This window comes from Etheostoma spectabile, chromosome 5, assembly GCF_008692095.1.
Source record: "Etheostoma spectabile isolate EspeVRDwgs_2016 chromosome 5, UIUC_Espe_1.0, whole genome shotgun sequence".
Taxonomy (NCBI): Eukaryota; Metazoa; Chordata; class Actinopteri; order Perciformes; family Percidae; genus Etheostoma; species Etheostoma spectabile.
In genome coordinates, this window is record NC_045737.1 from 18827228 (window position 1) to 18842999 (window position 15772).

Consider the following 15772-nt stretch of genomic DNA (forward strand, 5'->3'; position numbering starts at 1 on the left):
ACTGTGCGCTGCTTGTAATTTTTCCCAGAAATGTTGCCACAGACACCCAGTTCCCAATACTGCAAATGCAAGGGCATTTATCAGTGGGCCATATGCTCAATCACCAAAAACACAAAATCAAAGCTTTGTAGTCTCAAAGTTCACCTGTAAAAACTGTGCTAATTGCATCTCATTATACAATGTCTTACTATTCAGTAAGACAGATAGTGAGATTTATTTAAATCTTTGTGATTATTGCTTTATAGGGTAACTACCGTTTTATTTAACCTGGACCTTATTTTCCTATGCTTTTGTGTCTAAGTGACTGATGGGAACTACAATCTTTGAAATTGGTCCAGTATGAAGCAAGATAATTGCAGTTGGCAACAGCGAAACAAACTACAATGTTAATACAATACAAGTTAATTTTTTTAGGAAATAAAAAAAACATAGGAAAGTTGGAGGAAAAAATTTGGAGAAAAAAAACGGTAGTTGTTATGGGGAGAGCTGTTTTTCCCAGTCCTGTGTGTGTTTTCTCCCCTTTTCCCTGTTGTGTCCGTGTGTGGTGTTGCTGACTCTGCCTGGAAGCACATCGAGGGGCGTGGCTGTTCGATCTTTCATACCTGCACATCTGTTGCCTGTTCCACTAATCCCCTCTACAATACTTATGGTCTGTTCATGCCACTTGGGAATATCAGGGACCGCCCCTGTGATTACGCTGTTTTTCCGACTGCCAGCGTTCACATGGGCGTAGCCTAGAGCATCAGGTGTGTGAAAAAATGGAGGCAACAATAACAAAGGACACCCCAAAACTCTTTAATTACACAATATTTATTTCCATACTACAGTTTGAACAACAGCTCAAAACATAGGCCTACTTTACTTGAATTGGTTTACTTGTTACTGGCAATAGCACACAACATTTTTTAACTAATTTAAGTTACTCTGTTGAAACCATTGGACGATAACAACCTCAATCGATAGCACATTTTAGATGTGGCAAAATATATTACATGCATGCATGAATTTTCTATATTTAGGAAAAGTTTCTGACCATTCAACACATTTGAATGATCATCGGACGTGTTTCTGTAAGTCAGTTGTCAACAACGCGTCACCAAATGGTAAACTCTCACAACAAAATCTAGCCTCAGTTTCCCACCTCTGATTCCCACATGAAGTGACGTGAATGATGACGTTTTCGCTGAGAAAAATGTTTTTCCAATGCTCAGAAACGCACGGTTATACCACGGCGGATCTTATCATCGGCGCAAGATCGTTGCATCTACCAGTGTGGTAACTTGGCTCTGAGTATAAACTTTGTCCATTTCTGGTTTTGTCCTAGACATGTATTCCTCATGTTCATGTTAACTCCCTGCTTCTTTGTTCAGATCTACGCCTCAAGACCTGCTGCCGTTGTTTGCTGTTCAGCCAGCTCATCTATCTATCTATCTATCCATCTATCCATCTATCCATCCTGTGATTTGTGATAATCATTAAAAAAACAAGACATGCAATTCATATATAACAACATGGATAGTGCCATTCGGCCAGGCATTTACAAACTTCAATATTAAATGGAAAATGATCTCATCAATGAAATAGCACAACGTGGTGTCAACATAAAATACAGCATTTTCAAGCAGGGGAGCGGAAAAAATACAAAATACACACAGTCACCTATTGGCGGCTATATACATCTACCAACTGCGGCTGATAAGTTGCAGTTCTGGCCCATTAAAAACACAGGGGCCACACTAGGGCCAGTTGTCTGTTTACCAGAGCCGGTAGAATGTCCCATGGAACTAAAAGTGTTTATTTTAGAAATGGCATGAATTTGGACCTGTAAAGACACATATGTGCCAATATGATTGCTCATCACAATGTTTCTCAAAATCAGCCAACCTTTTCCTGTTACTCCTACATGTTATCAAATGCACAGCCAACTCAGGTGGAATTGATCTCTCCAAAAGCACCATACTCAGCACAGCCTTCAGTAAACTTGAAGTTCACATACAGTATGTTATCTTGAGGCACTCACTGAAACGAATGACGCTGACATTGTTCTTGGGAAGACAGTCTCAAAGCACAATAGGATCACAACAACTGTAATGTAACAATGCAAATTATTTATAATTGATATGACATTAATCTTTCAACAATAAAGGAGTCCAGAGTTCCCTTATTTATTGGGATCCAGCCTTGTTGTCACAGGGGCATTGTCCACTGTTGAAGCCAACCCCAAACCCTCAATAATGACAAAGTGAAAGCCAATTTAAGATCTCAAGAAATTTTCCATGACTTCCTTCACACGCATGTGACTTTTCCTCAACTGACGCTTTCTTCTTTTACTAAAGCCAACCCCGTTCTTCTTTTCCTAAACTCAACCATAGCTTTCTTGTCGTGATAACGTGGCAAATAGCGATAACACACCAAGTGGTGTGTTTGTGTACACCAGGGGCCTGTTGCACGAAAGAAGAATAAAGATATCCAGGATAAGTGAAAAAGCGCAGCTTGACTTAGTGTGATCTGCTCATCGCGGCTTAATCGGTTGCACGTTTGCCGAGCCAGGATGAACAGGTGGAGCTATGTCAAGCCAGGTGTAGATAGCTGGGATAAGTGCACGTTCACGGCTTTCTCAAATAGACCACGTTATCGATCACAGATTTACGTATGCAGATGAGGAGACGCATGCGCCAAATGTTTCACCCAATGAGCAGCAGCTTCTAATGGAAAATAACGAGGGAAGATATAATATGCAGAGAGGAAATACGGCTGTGGTCAAACCATAGACCGTTAATATTATATATTACGGTCTATGGGTCAACGGAGAGAAAAAGCCCGACATAGCGGACCCGACTGATCAGTCTAGCATTTGCCTCAAAAGTGAGCAGAGGGAACTAATGTTCCTCGAAATGCCCCTACGGACTTTAGCTTAATTTCAAACCCTTTTTACAACGTGAGAACATGTTTTAACCATGCACAAATCTCTATAGCTATATCTTATTCTTTGTACAATTAATGTTCATACAGAACAATCAGAAAGGGACAACAACTAGAAAAAAAATTAAATGACTTCAATACACGCTGTGAACATATATGTAAAACAATATTCATGTTTTTTTATTCTTCTGACAAGTGACCGTACCAAAATAAAAAGATTAAGAAGCATGTGGTGTTCCCGGTGTGATGAATGTAAACTACACTACATACGTCCTGTATATAGACCACGTTATTAGTCCGGTGATGTGAGACTTATTAGGAAGGTTATGAAACCAATGTAAGCTATAACAAAAAACAATAGGCCCACTTATTAAGGAGTAACACAAACTACCCTTTATTAGAGAATGACAAGCAACAAGAAAATGAAATCATGAATGTATTGGTCTCTGACCAGTCTGCCATTATTATCATCTTGGAATATCGCTACATTATATCGTCACACACACTTAATCTTCGGAGCGCGTCCTGTAGAAACCTGAAGCTTTCAGTTTCTATGCTCCTCATATCTGGAATAAACTCCCAGAAACCTGTAGATCCGCTGCTACTCTCAGTTCTTTTATCAAGCTGAAGACCTTTCATTTGATGCTGCCTTTCTTTAATGACTAATCATTTCTTTAAATTTCTATGCTGCACTGTAAATTTTATTCTTGTGTTTTTATGTTTCTCTTTGTTTTTAACTGTCTATTCATGTGTTTTACGGTTTTTAATGCTTGTGATTTTTAACTGTTTTACTTTTGTGTTTTATCTGTTTAACTGATTTTGTGTAGCACTTTGAATTGCCTTGTTGCTGAAATGTGCTATACAATAAAGCTGCCTTGCCTTGCCTTCTTGCTCATCTCTACTTTACAGAGAGAGTGGAACACTGACACAACTCACAAGTCTGCTGGCAGGCAATAGCCACTGGCCACCGGCTCTGGCCACCGGGCACCAGGCAGCGGCGGCCACCGGGCAGCGTCGGCCACCGGGCAGCGTCGGCCACCGGGCAGCGGCCGCACGCCAGGCAGCCTCGACACACTACCGTCCCACCGGGAAAAGTCCCACTCCGCATCAGGGTGCCAGTGCAACCATTTCTAACCATCTAAACAACTGTAGGGTTTAAATCAAACTCGCGAAAACAAAAGTGACAAGTAGGCTAATGTATGTTAATAAAAATAAGCAAACACATGCAGAAGACAACGCAATAACTGTTAAACGTTTATTTCGGACCAGACGGCAGCTAATTTGACACATGAGACTCCAGGATTAGCCTGGATCTTAGCCTGGCTGTTAGCCTGCTCTGGACCAGGCTAGCCGCAAAGAATAAATCTCGACTGCATGTAGCATGTTCGTGTTTGTGCAGGACGCGCATATACAACTAAGGGCGCTGGTGCTGAATGGTATGGACATAGGTGTGGATTAACACCATACCACATGTCTGATAGTGTTGCCACACTGCTACCACTCTCTCTATGTGTGTGTGAATGAACAGAAATGAAGCTGGGATTGTGACAAAGCCAAAGTGTGTGACGAGAGAGAGAGAGAGAGAGAGAGAGAGGAGCGAGAGCGAGAGAGAGGAGAGGAGAGAGTGTTTGAGTGAGTGAGTGAGTGAGGCGATAGTGAGTGGTGTTGCCAAGCTGTCACCAAGCCTCCAGACATCGACTTTGCCGAGAGAACAGTCTTGACTGAACAATTAATTCATCCCACAAACTCCTCTCAAGAAATCAAATTCTAATTAAAATGCTGTATTTTTATTTTGATAGGGTGTTTCTCTAACTAATTTTAATCAAGGCGCAAGGTCATTCTTGATCTTGGGACAACAACTGTTGAACCAAACAGTCTCACCTAAAGGTCCATTTAGTACTGAGGTGTTCTGGAGCTTTCATTATTAACATGACCATTTTGGTTGAGTTTTGAGTTTGTTGTGGAAATGTATGTAAGAAATTCTGTGCTTTTAAGAAAAACTGGAAATTAAAATGGAATGTGAGCAACAGTCAAACTCCATCCATGCTGATACACAGTGTATAGAAACTTTTATAACAGCTACTAATAGATCTCGCAGGCAGATGTTGTGTAGAAACTATGTCAATGTTTTTTCAGTTTCAATCGTTCCATAGTTTATAGTTTATGTGTCAAATTTATCCAGCGATTGGTCATTGATTGATTGATTTAAAAAAAGCTCTACTAGACTTTCCTGGCTTTATCATTCTATCCATTCACAATACCATCATACTTTACCTTATACTAAATATTCTCACAACTCATCACATATGCAGATGTATGGCGTCAGGTTATGTCATTACTCGCAGCGCCTATAACATCCTTTCCAATCCATATTACTCTAACGAGCAATTGCATCATTTCACACATGTAGATATTACTCTTCGGGCACCAATTCAACAATCGAGAGTGGTAAGGCACTGTGGCATGAAACCAAACATAAGAGACACAAAGTGTCTCCCCTGTTGCTTCTGACACGGGTGGAAAAGCTGTAGCGGGAAAGTTCACACTCTCTTGATTTCATGTTATTTATAGGAGGATGTACCAAAATGAGTATGAGGAAATGCAAGCAGCCATGGCGCTTGCAAGATATGCATAATCGTGATGCCATACGGATGCATATCTTCCAGGTGCACCTACTATTAAACCACTTACTGTTACTGAGACTATATGCTGGTGCATTACTCATAACATTTTAAAATTCCTCCACAACTCAGTCCATTAATTTGACCATCATCTGAACGCAGAAAATATGTGGAGAACGACAAATAGTCGGTAAACCACTTTGAATCTCCTCCCGTTCTCTCCACGCTGCATACTACTGTCCTTTGCAGTCTCCATCATCATAACGCTTAACTAATCTCACACACAGGCCTTCTCAGTAGTCTCCGAAATCTTTCCGTTTCATCGGGGTGTGACGTACCTGAAATTTTTTCAATTTCCTTTTATGGTGCTCTCCATTCCCGCCTCCCCCTCCCCTGTAGCATGTGCAACTTCGTCGTCTGTGGTGTGCTTATTGATCTCATTGACCATCTCTTTAATCTCTGCGATCACGAATGGGGTCATAGGATGTACTTGTCTATTGATGTTATGTTACTCAGGCGCCACTAGATGCCAGGATGTGGTGAAGGCTGTTGGAATTTGGACATTAAGTTGCTTTTGATGACTAAGACTATGAAGGGCACGGTTTCTCATCTGTGTTCTTAGTAGTAGAAGCTCTGATCCAATCGTCTGTTAAACCGCTGGATGAAGTGAATAATAAGTTTCATTCCTCTTAAAATGTTTTGTTAGATTTATCAAAAAAGTCCATAAAGTCCTAGTAAAGAGCAAACAACTTTTCATCACTACCTCATGCCTTTCTTATACTGACTTTTAACTGTAAGTGTCAGAAAAAAAGGAAAAAAATGATCTTTTCTGTCTATCCACCAATCATAGAGCTAATGTCCCGCATCCTGGCGACGGGATCCAATCAGAGCACACAATCAGTCAGTCACTGAGCTGCAACACTATGGAGACAGGTTGGAAAGAGATGTATGCACTTACGCCCACCAACTAAGCTCAGATTACACTTGTAGTGTCAAGTAATGTGTGTGTGTATTCTGACACAACCCAGTTAATAAACAGTTATTAACTGGGTGTTTTTTTGTCAGTCTACATTCAGTAAGGGTTTGGTGCAAGTACGAATTATTGATACAATTTAAAACAGTGTCCTATCTTAAATCCTGGTAAAGAAGCCGACATTTCAGTAATGAGATAAGGAATGAATTTACTTGATTTATTTTTGAAATGCGTGAAGCATTCAGTTCAAGATGAGTTCTGAGAAAAAACTTAAAATGAAGTCTAGCTAAACTCATTTAAGATAGACAATTAGTGAATCCTGTGAAGGTTGGAGGGGACGAGGGTTGATACTTATCTTCAGTTTTAGTAAAACATTTATTTGTTGTTTGAGAAGGAACTATTTGCTTTGGTACAGCATTCTCCATGGCTACCAATTCAAAACCATGCCAACGGTGTATGTTTTTGCGCTATTATAAGAATCTGCATGGGTCCAAGTACTAGTGAAAATATGGAGTTCCATGTTATAGGCATAAGCATGCGGAATGGATTTGATGATGAATCACTGACACAGTCAAACTTTAAAAAGGAACTTGACTGGCTAAATTGCACCCAAACCAATAGCAAGCAGTTTTTGTGGATGAACCCCCTTAGTGGTCCAAGAGGAGGAGATGGTAATTGTTGCTTTGCCTAACTAACTCGTATTGCTTCTGCAGGCGAGGCATTTGCGTTGTCTGACTGCAGCACACCCTCAGCGAAATGCGCAGTGCATGCCATGTTCCTGTAGTGTTGCAGAACTGTGTTTAGAACTAGAAAATGCATTTCCTGCAGAAAATGCATGGGAATGCTAATAGCTGAATAGCTAAAGCTAAACTTGATGAATAGCCTAAATCTGTATGTACTGATATCAACTTTATGTGGCTAAACTTAAAATGTGAGCATATCAGCAATTTAAAAGTGCTTTGCTCTGCGTTTCACCAGAATGGGCAGCGATGTTTACTGGCAGTAATAGAAGAAGATTTGGAACTGTTGTCATTTGAAAGCTTGAGTGCAAAAGTTAAGTAATTTCTAGGAATGAGCACATTGGCTGAATTTTGACATGAGAGCAAGTTATAGTGAAAGAACTAATGATTTCTTTTTAAGCTCACACTCTAGTGACATCACCACACCCTCTAGGTCTTACAATACACACTCATAATCTCAGAAAAATGTAAAATGGTGCAGTACACTAATATTAAATAAGAGTTTACAAACTGTAAAAAATATCAAATATAGAGCCGGATAGCAATACTTTGTGAACATTTAAAAGTTTGAATCATGTCTTAGGTGAAAGTATGAAGGAGCTGAACATTTGAAGGATTTGAAGCTTGCTTCATTGACTTTAATGTTAAAATAAAATGTTTATAAAGCTTAATACAAAAAAAAGTTAAAGAAGTCCCATCATCTGCTAGAAAGCTGACATTTTAAGTTTTTAAATGCATTTTAAAACGGTTTAAATAGCTGAACGTATGCTGAAGATAGGGAAGACCAAAAAACATACGGAATAAAAAATAACAAAAACAATAACAATAAATCTCGCAGGCTGTGAGAAATTTGGCTCCCCAACTTTGTTCCTGAGTGCCACACCATCTGAAGCAAGTCCCGGCTGTATTAACATGGAGATTTTTTTCGACAGGATACAGATTGGTGTTGCTGGCCGACTACATAACGGTATATTTCACCTGTACCCTGGATCTGGATGAATTAAAGCTAAGCTACATTAATAATGTAAAGTTTCTTTCATGTTTCTCTCGCCCCTTCTTTTCTCTTGTGGGCTCTGGCTTTGATTTTTAAAAGAAATTCCCATTTTAGTAATATAACAAATGGGCAAATGCTTTTTTGTGTTTTTAGTAGGGGCAGAAATAAGAGAAGACAACAAAAAACATACTACAACACACAAAATGAAGCTACATGACACAAAGCAGGATGGTAAAGAGCCACTGAAAGAGGCTGATGTGGAGTTTGTTGTGGTTGCTTGTTTACTGTACAAAATATTTCTATGTGAACCAAGCCAGAGTGGCAGAGGCGTTGTGTTCTGTCACAACCACACGGCTATGGTCACAACCCTATAAAGGTTGCTTTTCAGCTAAAAAAAACTAAACAATATTGCTTTTGATAGCCACAGTGCACACAGACTGGCCTGTCGAACTGGGCAAAGTCCTCCAAATAATGGAGTTAATAGGTACGTACTTAAAAGGGCCTTCCAAGCACACACGCATTTTCTGATCTGTGCCCAAATTGATTGCCCGAATTCTAGACAGCATAAGGGGCATTTGCAAGATGCTTTACAGGTTAATAATGCCCACTACTTCGCTCTTGCTGCCTTGGCCTCAGGGACACAAAAGTCATGATATGCATGGCCACAAGAGGTTAATGTTTCTTGGCAATCTAGTTCACAGCTTCTCAAATCACCTTTGCCACCAATTTAGCTAGGTGTGTCCTAGTCGTGTGTTTGGTTTGATTTTTCTTCTCCTTTCAGAAGGAGTGCCATAAAGTAACAGATGTCAGTCACAGATATTTCCACACAGTGCCGTATTGATTTGAATACTACAAATTGATTTGTTTGAGTATACTGTACACCTTACTGTTTTATGATGCAATTTCTCTCTCTGTCTTGCTTTTTTTTCCTCCCTCTCTCTCTCCCCCACATCTTCTCCCTCTCCCCCACAGTGAGCTCATGTGACTGGAATTGTTTTAATTCTTTGTTTGGACAGTGAGGCTTATAAAGACTTATAACCAGAAGCTGGGGGTTTGTTGTTTGCCTCACATCTTTTGATGGAAATCCATACTGTTATACAAATGGGTCAACTGATAAAGCTAACTTCGGCCTCCTGTCCAAATGCCACAGACGGCTGTTTAATAGTGGGCTTGAGTGTTAAGTTCTCTACAGTTTGCTACTTTTTCATCTTAAATCATTCTTGTAAGTTTTGATTTAACAGTAAAATCTCTAGGCATATTATACTGTAGATTTACAGTCTCCTTTAACTGCAGCTTATGTCACTCTGTTGCTAAACTGTTTCATCTAAAAGAGAAACTGCCTAGAAAATATAACTTTCGCTCTGTTTTAAATTTATTAGAGCTGAAGTTATAGACTACTACAAGATTCTACTGTAGCTTTTATATCAGAGTAAACTACTCCACAAAAGGAGGAATGTAGACAGTTTGTAGACAGGTGTTGATGGTAAAACATTTCTTTTGAATAAACTGTTGAACATATTGACCTTTTAGCAAACAAGCTAATGAGCTTGCTAACTGGCAGTTAGTCAACTGACAGTTGGAAATCTTTAAGCCTCTTTTCCACCTCTTCAATAACTCTTTATTAAATTAAATGGTGTACAATACAGATAATATGAACAAGAGGTCAAAGAACTGTGGCATGATCTCAACTGGCCTATTAGCTGCTAGCCCGCCAGCTACAATCATTCACCAGTCCAGTTCAAAATCACCAAGCCTGTTAAACCAGATATTTAGCAAATAGACCCACAGATCTATGCATATTGCTGTGCTACATTTTGGGGCTTTACAGGATAGTTAAAGACAACAACTTGCGTACCATATATTCATACTAAATGATGGTTCAGAGGAGAAAGAGAGTGAAGGAATAACTAAAATAATAACAAATTGCATAGGCTTTCCAGACTGATGCGTGCCCTGCAATCAGATAGTCGCTGCAATCGGACAGTTGCTGCAATCACACACTTGAGCAAGTGACCAAGGTGTTTGTTGTGTGTCTACATGTTTGTGAGTGAGTGTATTGCGTCCATATCCGAGCTGGTCCCATTCAGTGGTTTTCATTATGTCACACATAGCAGTAGGCCACATGCATGTCCAAATCAAGGCTGAAGTCACAATACTGCTGCCTCTCCTCTCATCTATCTATCTATCTATCTATCTATCTATCTATCTATCTATCCTCCATCCACCCATCATGCTGAAGCTATTGTAATACAGGCTGTCACATCGTTCTTGTGCTTATAAAAGAACTGTCAACTGCCCTAGTGAAACGCTAACGTAAACAGGAGTGGACAGATGGTAGTGTTTTGTATGTCTGCTAGTTGTACACACCCGACAGGCAGACAGAGCAGACTGAAACGCTACTGAAGCCCTATAACTAAGATGGACGCCCCTGGACTGCACACAATACCCACTCACCACACCAGAGAAGAAATATACAGACTAGAGGGGAAGAATAAAAGGACTACTGTTTCAAAAATGTCCCGTAACTCCTTACCCCTTTCTGTTTGTCCTGCTCATCATTCCCAGAGGCAATGTGAAGAAATCTGAGAGCAGTGCTGGAAAGTAACTAGGTACATTTACTCAGTACTGTACTAATGTGGAATATGAGGTATTTGTACTTTACTTTACTTACATTTTCTGCTACTTATACTTCTACTGCACTGCTTTCAGTCAAATGTGGAGTGCATGACCTTTATTGGCAACAGAATATTTCTACACCGTGGTATTATTATTTTTCCTCAAGTTAAAATCTCAAAGATCTCGTTTCGTTCTCTTTGGCAGCATCTATGGCAATATCAGTAATTGCAGTGTGTTTTTTGGATCTCACGTTCACTTGTTTTTGAAGTTTCATTGTCTGTAGTAATTTCTGTTTTCTTTGTTTATAATAATAAAATTTAATAATTATACTGTTATGAGCCCCATGGGGAAATTACAATTACACTCTGTTTGTAGTAATCCTCCACACAGGGGTACAGTGCCTTGCTCAAGGGCTCCTGCAGTGCCCGGAAGTGAAGTGGCATCTCTCAGCTACCGATCCACACTCTGTACTTTGGTCCGTACGGGAACTTGAACCGACAACCTTCCAGTTCCCCACCAACTCTCTACCAACTGAACTACTGCCACCCTCATAATATGACATAATACCATTTATTCACGAACAATAGCAGAGGGGGAAAAACAGTACACTGCTACTGTGCGCTGCTTGTATTTTTTCCCAGAAATGTTGCCACAGACACCCAGTTCCCAATACTGCAATGCGGGCATTTATCAGTGGGCCATATGCTCATCACCAAAACACAAATCAAAGCTTTGTATCTCAAAGTTCACCTGTAAAACTGTGCTAATTGCATCTCATTATACAATGTCTTACTATTCAGTAAGACAGATAGTGAGATTATTTAAATCTTTGTGATTTTGCTTTATAGGGTAACTACCGTTTATTTAACCTGGACCTATTTTCCTATGCTTTGTGTCTAAGTGACTGATGGGAACTACAATCTTTGAAATTGGTCCAGTATGAAGCAGATAATTGCAGTTGGCAACAGCGAAACAAACTACAATGTTATACAATCAAGTTAATTTTTTTAGGAATAAAAAAAACATAGGAAAGTTGGAGGAAAAATTTGGAAAAAAAAACGGTAGTTGTTATGGGGAGAGCTGTTTTTTCCAGTCCTGTGTGTGTTTTCTCCCTTTTCCCTGTTGTGTCCGTGTGTGGTGTTGCTGACTCTGCCTGGAAGCACATCGAGGGCGTGGCTGTTCGATCTTTCATACCTGCACATCTGTTGCCTGTTCCACTAATCCCCTCTACAATACTTATGGTCTGTTCATGCCACTTGGGAATATCAGGACCGCCCCTGTGATTACGCTGTTTTTCCGACTGCCAGCATTCACATGGGCGTAGCCTAGAGCATCAGGTGTGTGAAAAAATGGAGGCAACAATAACAAAGGACACCCCAAAACTCTTTATACACATTTTATTTCATACTACAGTTTGAACAACGCTCAAAACATAGGCCTACTTTACTTGAATTGGTTTACTTGTTACTGGCAATAGCACACAACATTTTTTAACTAATTTAAGTTACTCTGTTGAAACCATTGGACGATAACAACCTCAATCGATAGCACATTTTAGATGTGGCAAAATTATACATGCATGCAGAATTCTATATTTAGGAAAGTTTCTGACCATTCAACACATTTGATGATCATCGGACGTGTTTCTGTAAGTCAGTTGTCAACAACGCGTCACCAATGGTAACTCTCACACACAAAATCTAGCCTCAGTTTCCCACCTCTGTCCCACATGAAGTGACGTGAATGATGACGTTTTCGCTGAGAAAAATGTTTTTCCAATGCTCAGAACACGCCGTTATACCACGGCGGATCTTATCATCGGCGCAAGATCGTTGCATCTACCAGTGTGGTAACTTGGCTCTGAGTATAAACTTTGTCCATTTCTGGTTTTGTCCTAGACATGTATTCCTCATGTTCATGTTAACTCCCTGCTTCTTTGTTCAGATCTACGCCTCAACCTGCTGCCGTTGTTTGCTGTTCAGCCAGCTCATCTATCTATCTATCTATCCATCTATCCATCTATCCATCCTGTGATTTGTGATAATCATTAAAAAAACAAGACATGCATTCATATACAACATGGATGTGCCATTCGGCCAGGCATTTACAAACTTCAATATTAAATGGAAATGATCTCATCAATGAAATAGCACAACGTGGTGTCACATAAAATACAGCATTTTCAAGCAGGGGCGGAAAAATACAAACCACACAGTCACCTATTGGCGGCTATATCACTACCAACTGCGGCTGATAAGTTGCAGTTCTGGCCCATTAAAACACAGGGGCCACACTAGGGCCAGTTGTCTGTTTACCAGAGCCGGTAGAAGTCCCATGGAACTAAAGTGTTTATTTTAGAAATGGCATGAATTTGGACCTGTAAAGACACATATGTGCCAATATGATTGCTCATCACAATGTTTCTCAAAATCAGCCAACCTTTTCCTGTTACTCCTACATGTTATCAAATGCACAGCCAACTCAGGAATTGATCTCTCCAAAGCACCATACTCAGCACAGCCTTCAGTAAACTTGAAGTTCACATACAGTATGTTATCTTGAGGCACTCACTGAAACGAATGACGCTGACATTGTTCTTGGGAAGACAGTCTCAAAGCACATTAGGATCACAACAACTGTAATGTAACAATGCAAATTATTTATTGTATGACATTATCTTTCAACAATAAAGGAGTCCAGAGTTCCCTTATTTATTGGGATCCAGCCTTGTTGTCACAGGGGCATTGTCCACTGTTGAAGCCAACCCCAACCCCTCAATAATGACAAAGTGAAAGCCAATTTAAGATCTCAGAAATTTTCCATGACTTCCTTCACACGCATGGACTTTTCCTCAACTGACGCTTTCTTCTTTTACTAAAGCCAACCCCGTTCTTCTTTTCCTAAACTCAACCATAGCTTTCTTGTCGTGATAACGTGGCAAATAGCGATAACACACAAGTGGTGTGTTTGTGTACACCAGGGGCCTGTTGCACAAAAGAAATAAGTATCCAGATAAGTGAAAAAGCGCAGCTTGACTTAGTGTGATCTGCTCATCGCGGCTTAATCGGTTGCACGTTTGCCGAGCCAGGATGAACAGGTGGAGCTATGTCAAGCCAGGTGTAGATAGCTGGGATAAGTGCACGTTCACGGCTTTCTCAAATAGACCACGTTATCGATCACAGATTTACTGATGCAGAGATGAGAAGACGCATGCGCCAAATGTTTCACCCAATGAGCAGCAGCTTCTAATGGAAAATAACGAGGGAAGAATATAATATGCAGAGAGGGAAATACGGCTGTGGTCAAACCATAGACCGTTAATATGAATTATATTAACGGTCTATGGGTCAAACGGAGAGAAAAAGCCCGACATAGCGGACCCGACTGATCAGTCTAGCATTTGCCTCAAAAGTGAGCAGAGGGAACTAATGTTCCTCGGGAAATGGACCCTACGGACTTTAGGCTTAATTTCAAACCCTTTTTTACAACGTGAGAACATGTTTTAACCATGCACAAATCTCTATAAGCTATATCTTATTCTTTGTACAATTAATGTTCATACAGAACAATCAGAAAGGGACAACAACTAGAAAAAAAATTAAATGACTTCAATACACGCTGTGAACATATATGTAAAACAATATTCATGTTTTTTTATTCTTCTGACAAGTGACCGTACCAAAATAAAAAGATTAAGAAGCATTGTGGTGTTCCCGGTGTGATGAATGTAAACTACACTACATACGTCCTGTATATAGACCACGTTATTAGTCCGGTGATGTGAGACTTATTAGGAAGGTTATGAAACCAATGTAAGCTATAACAAAAAACAATAGGCCCACTTATTAAGGAGTAACACAAACTACCCTTTATTAGAGAATGACAAGCAACAAGAAAATGAAATCATGAATGTATTGGTCTCTGACCAGTCTGCCATTATTATCATCTTGGAATATCGCTACATTAATATCGTCACACACACTTAATCTTCGGAGCGCGTCCTGTAGAAACCTGAAGCTTTCAGTTTCTATGCTCCTCATATCTGGAATAAACTCCCAGAAACCTGTAGATCCGCTGCTACTCTCAGTTCTTTTAAATCAAGGCTGAAGACCTTTCTATTTGATGCTGCCTTTCTTTAAATGACTAATCATTTCTTTAAATTTCTTATGCTGCACTGTAAATTTTATTCTTGTGTTTTATGTTTCTCTTTGTTTTTAACTGTCTATTCATGTGTTTTACCGGTTTTTAATGCTTGTGATTTTTAACTGTTTTTACTTTTGTGTTTTATCTGTTTAACTGATTTTGTGTAAGCACTTTGAATTGCCTTGTTGCTGAAATGTGCTATACAAATAAAGCTGCCTTGCCTTGCCTTGCCTTGCTCATCTCTACTTTTACAGAGAAGTGGACACTGACACAACTCACAAGTCTGCTGGCAGGCAATAGCCACTGGCCACGGCTCTGGCCACCGGCACCAGGCAGCGGCGGCCACCGGGCAGCGTCGGCCACCGGGCAGCGTCGGCCACCGGGCACGGCCGCCACCCAGGCAGCCTACACACTACCGTCCCACCGAAAAGTCCCACTCCGCATCAGGTGCCAGTGCAACCATTTCTACCCATCTAAACAACTGTAGGTTTAATCAAACTCGCGAAACAAAATGACAAGTAGGCTAATGTTGTTAATAAAAATAAAGCAGAACACATGCAGAAGACAACCAATAACTGTTAACCGTTATATTTCGGACCAGACGGCAGCTAATTGACACATGAGACTCCAGGATTAGCCTGGATCTTAGCCTGGCTGTTAGCCGCTCTGGACCAGGCTAGCCGCAAAGAATAAATCTCCATGGTTACTTGGCTGGGCTAATTCAATCGGGTTTCGTGAAACAAGTCCAAGCTACATTCAGCCA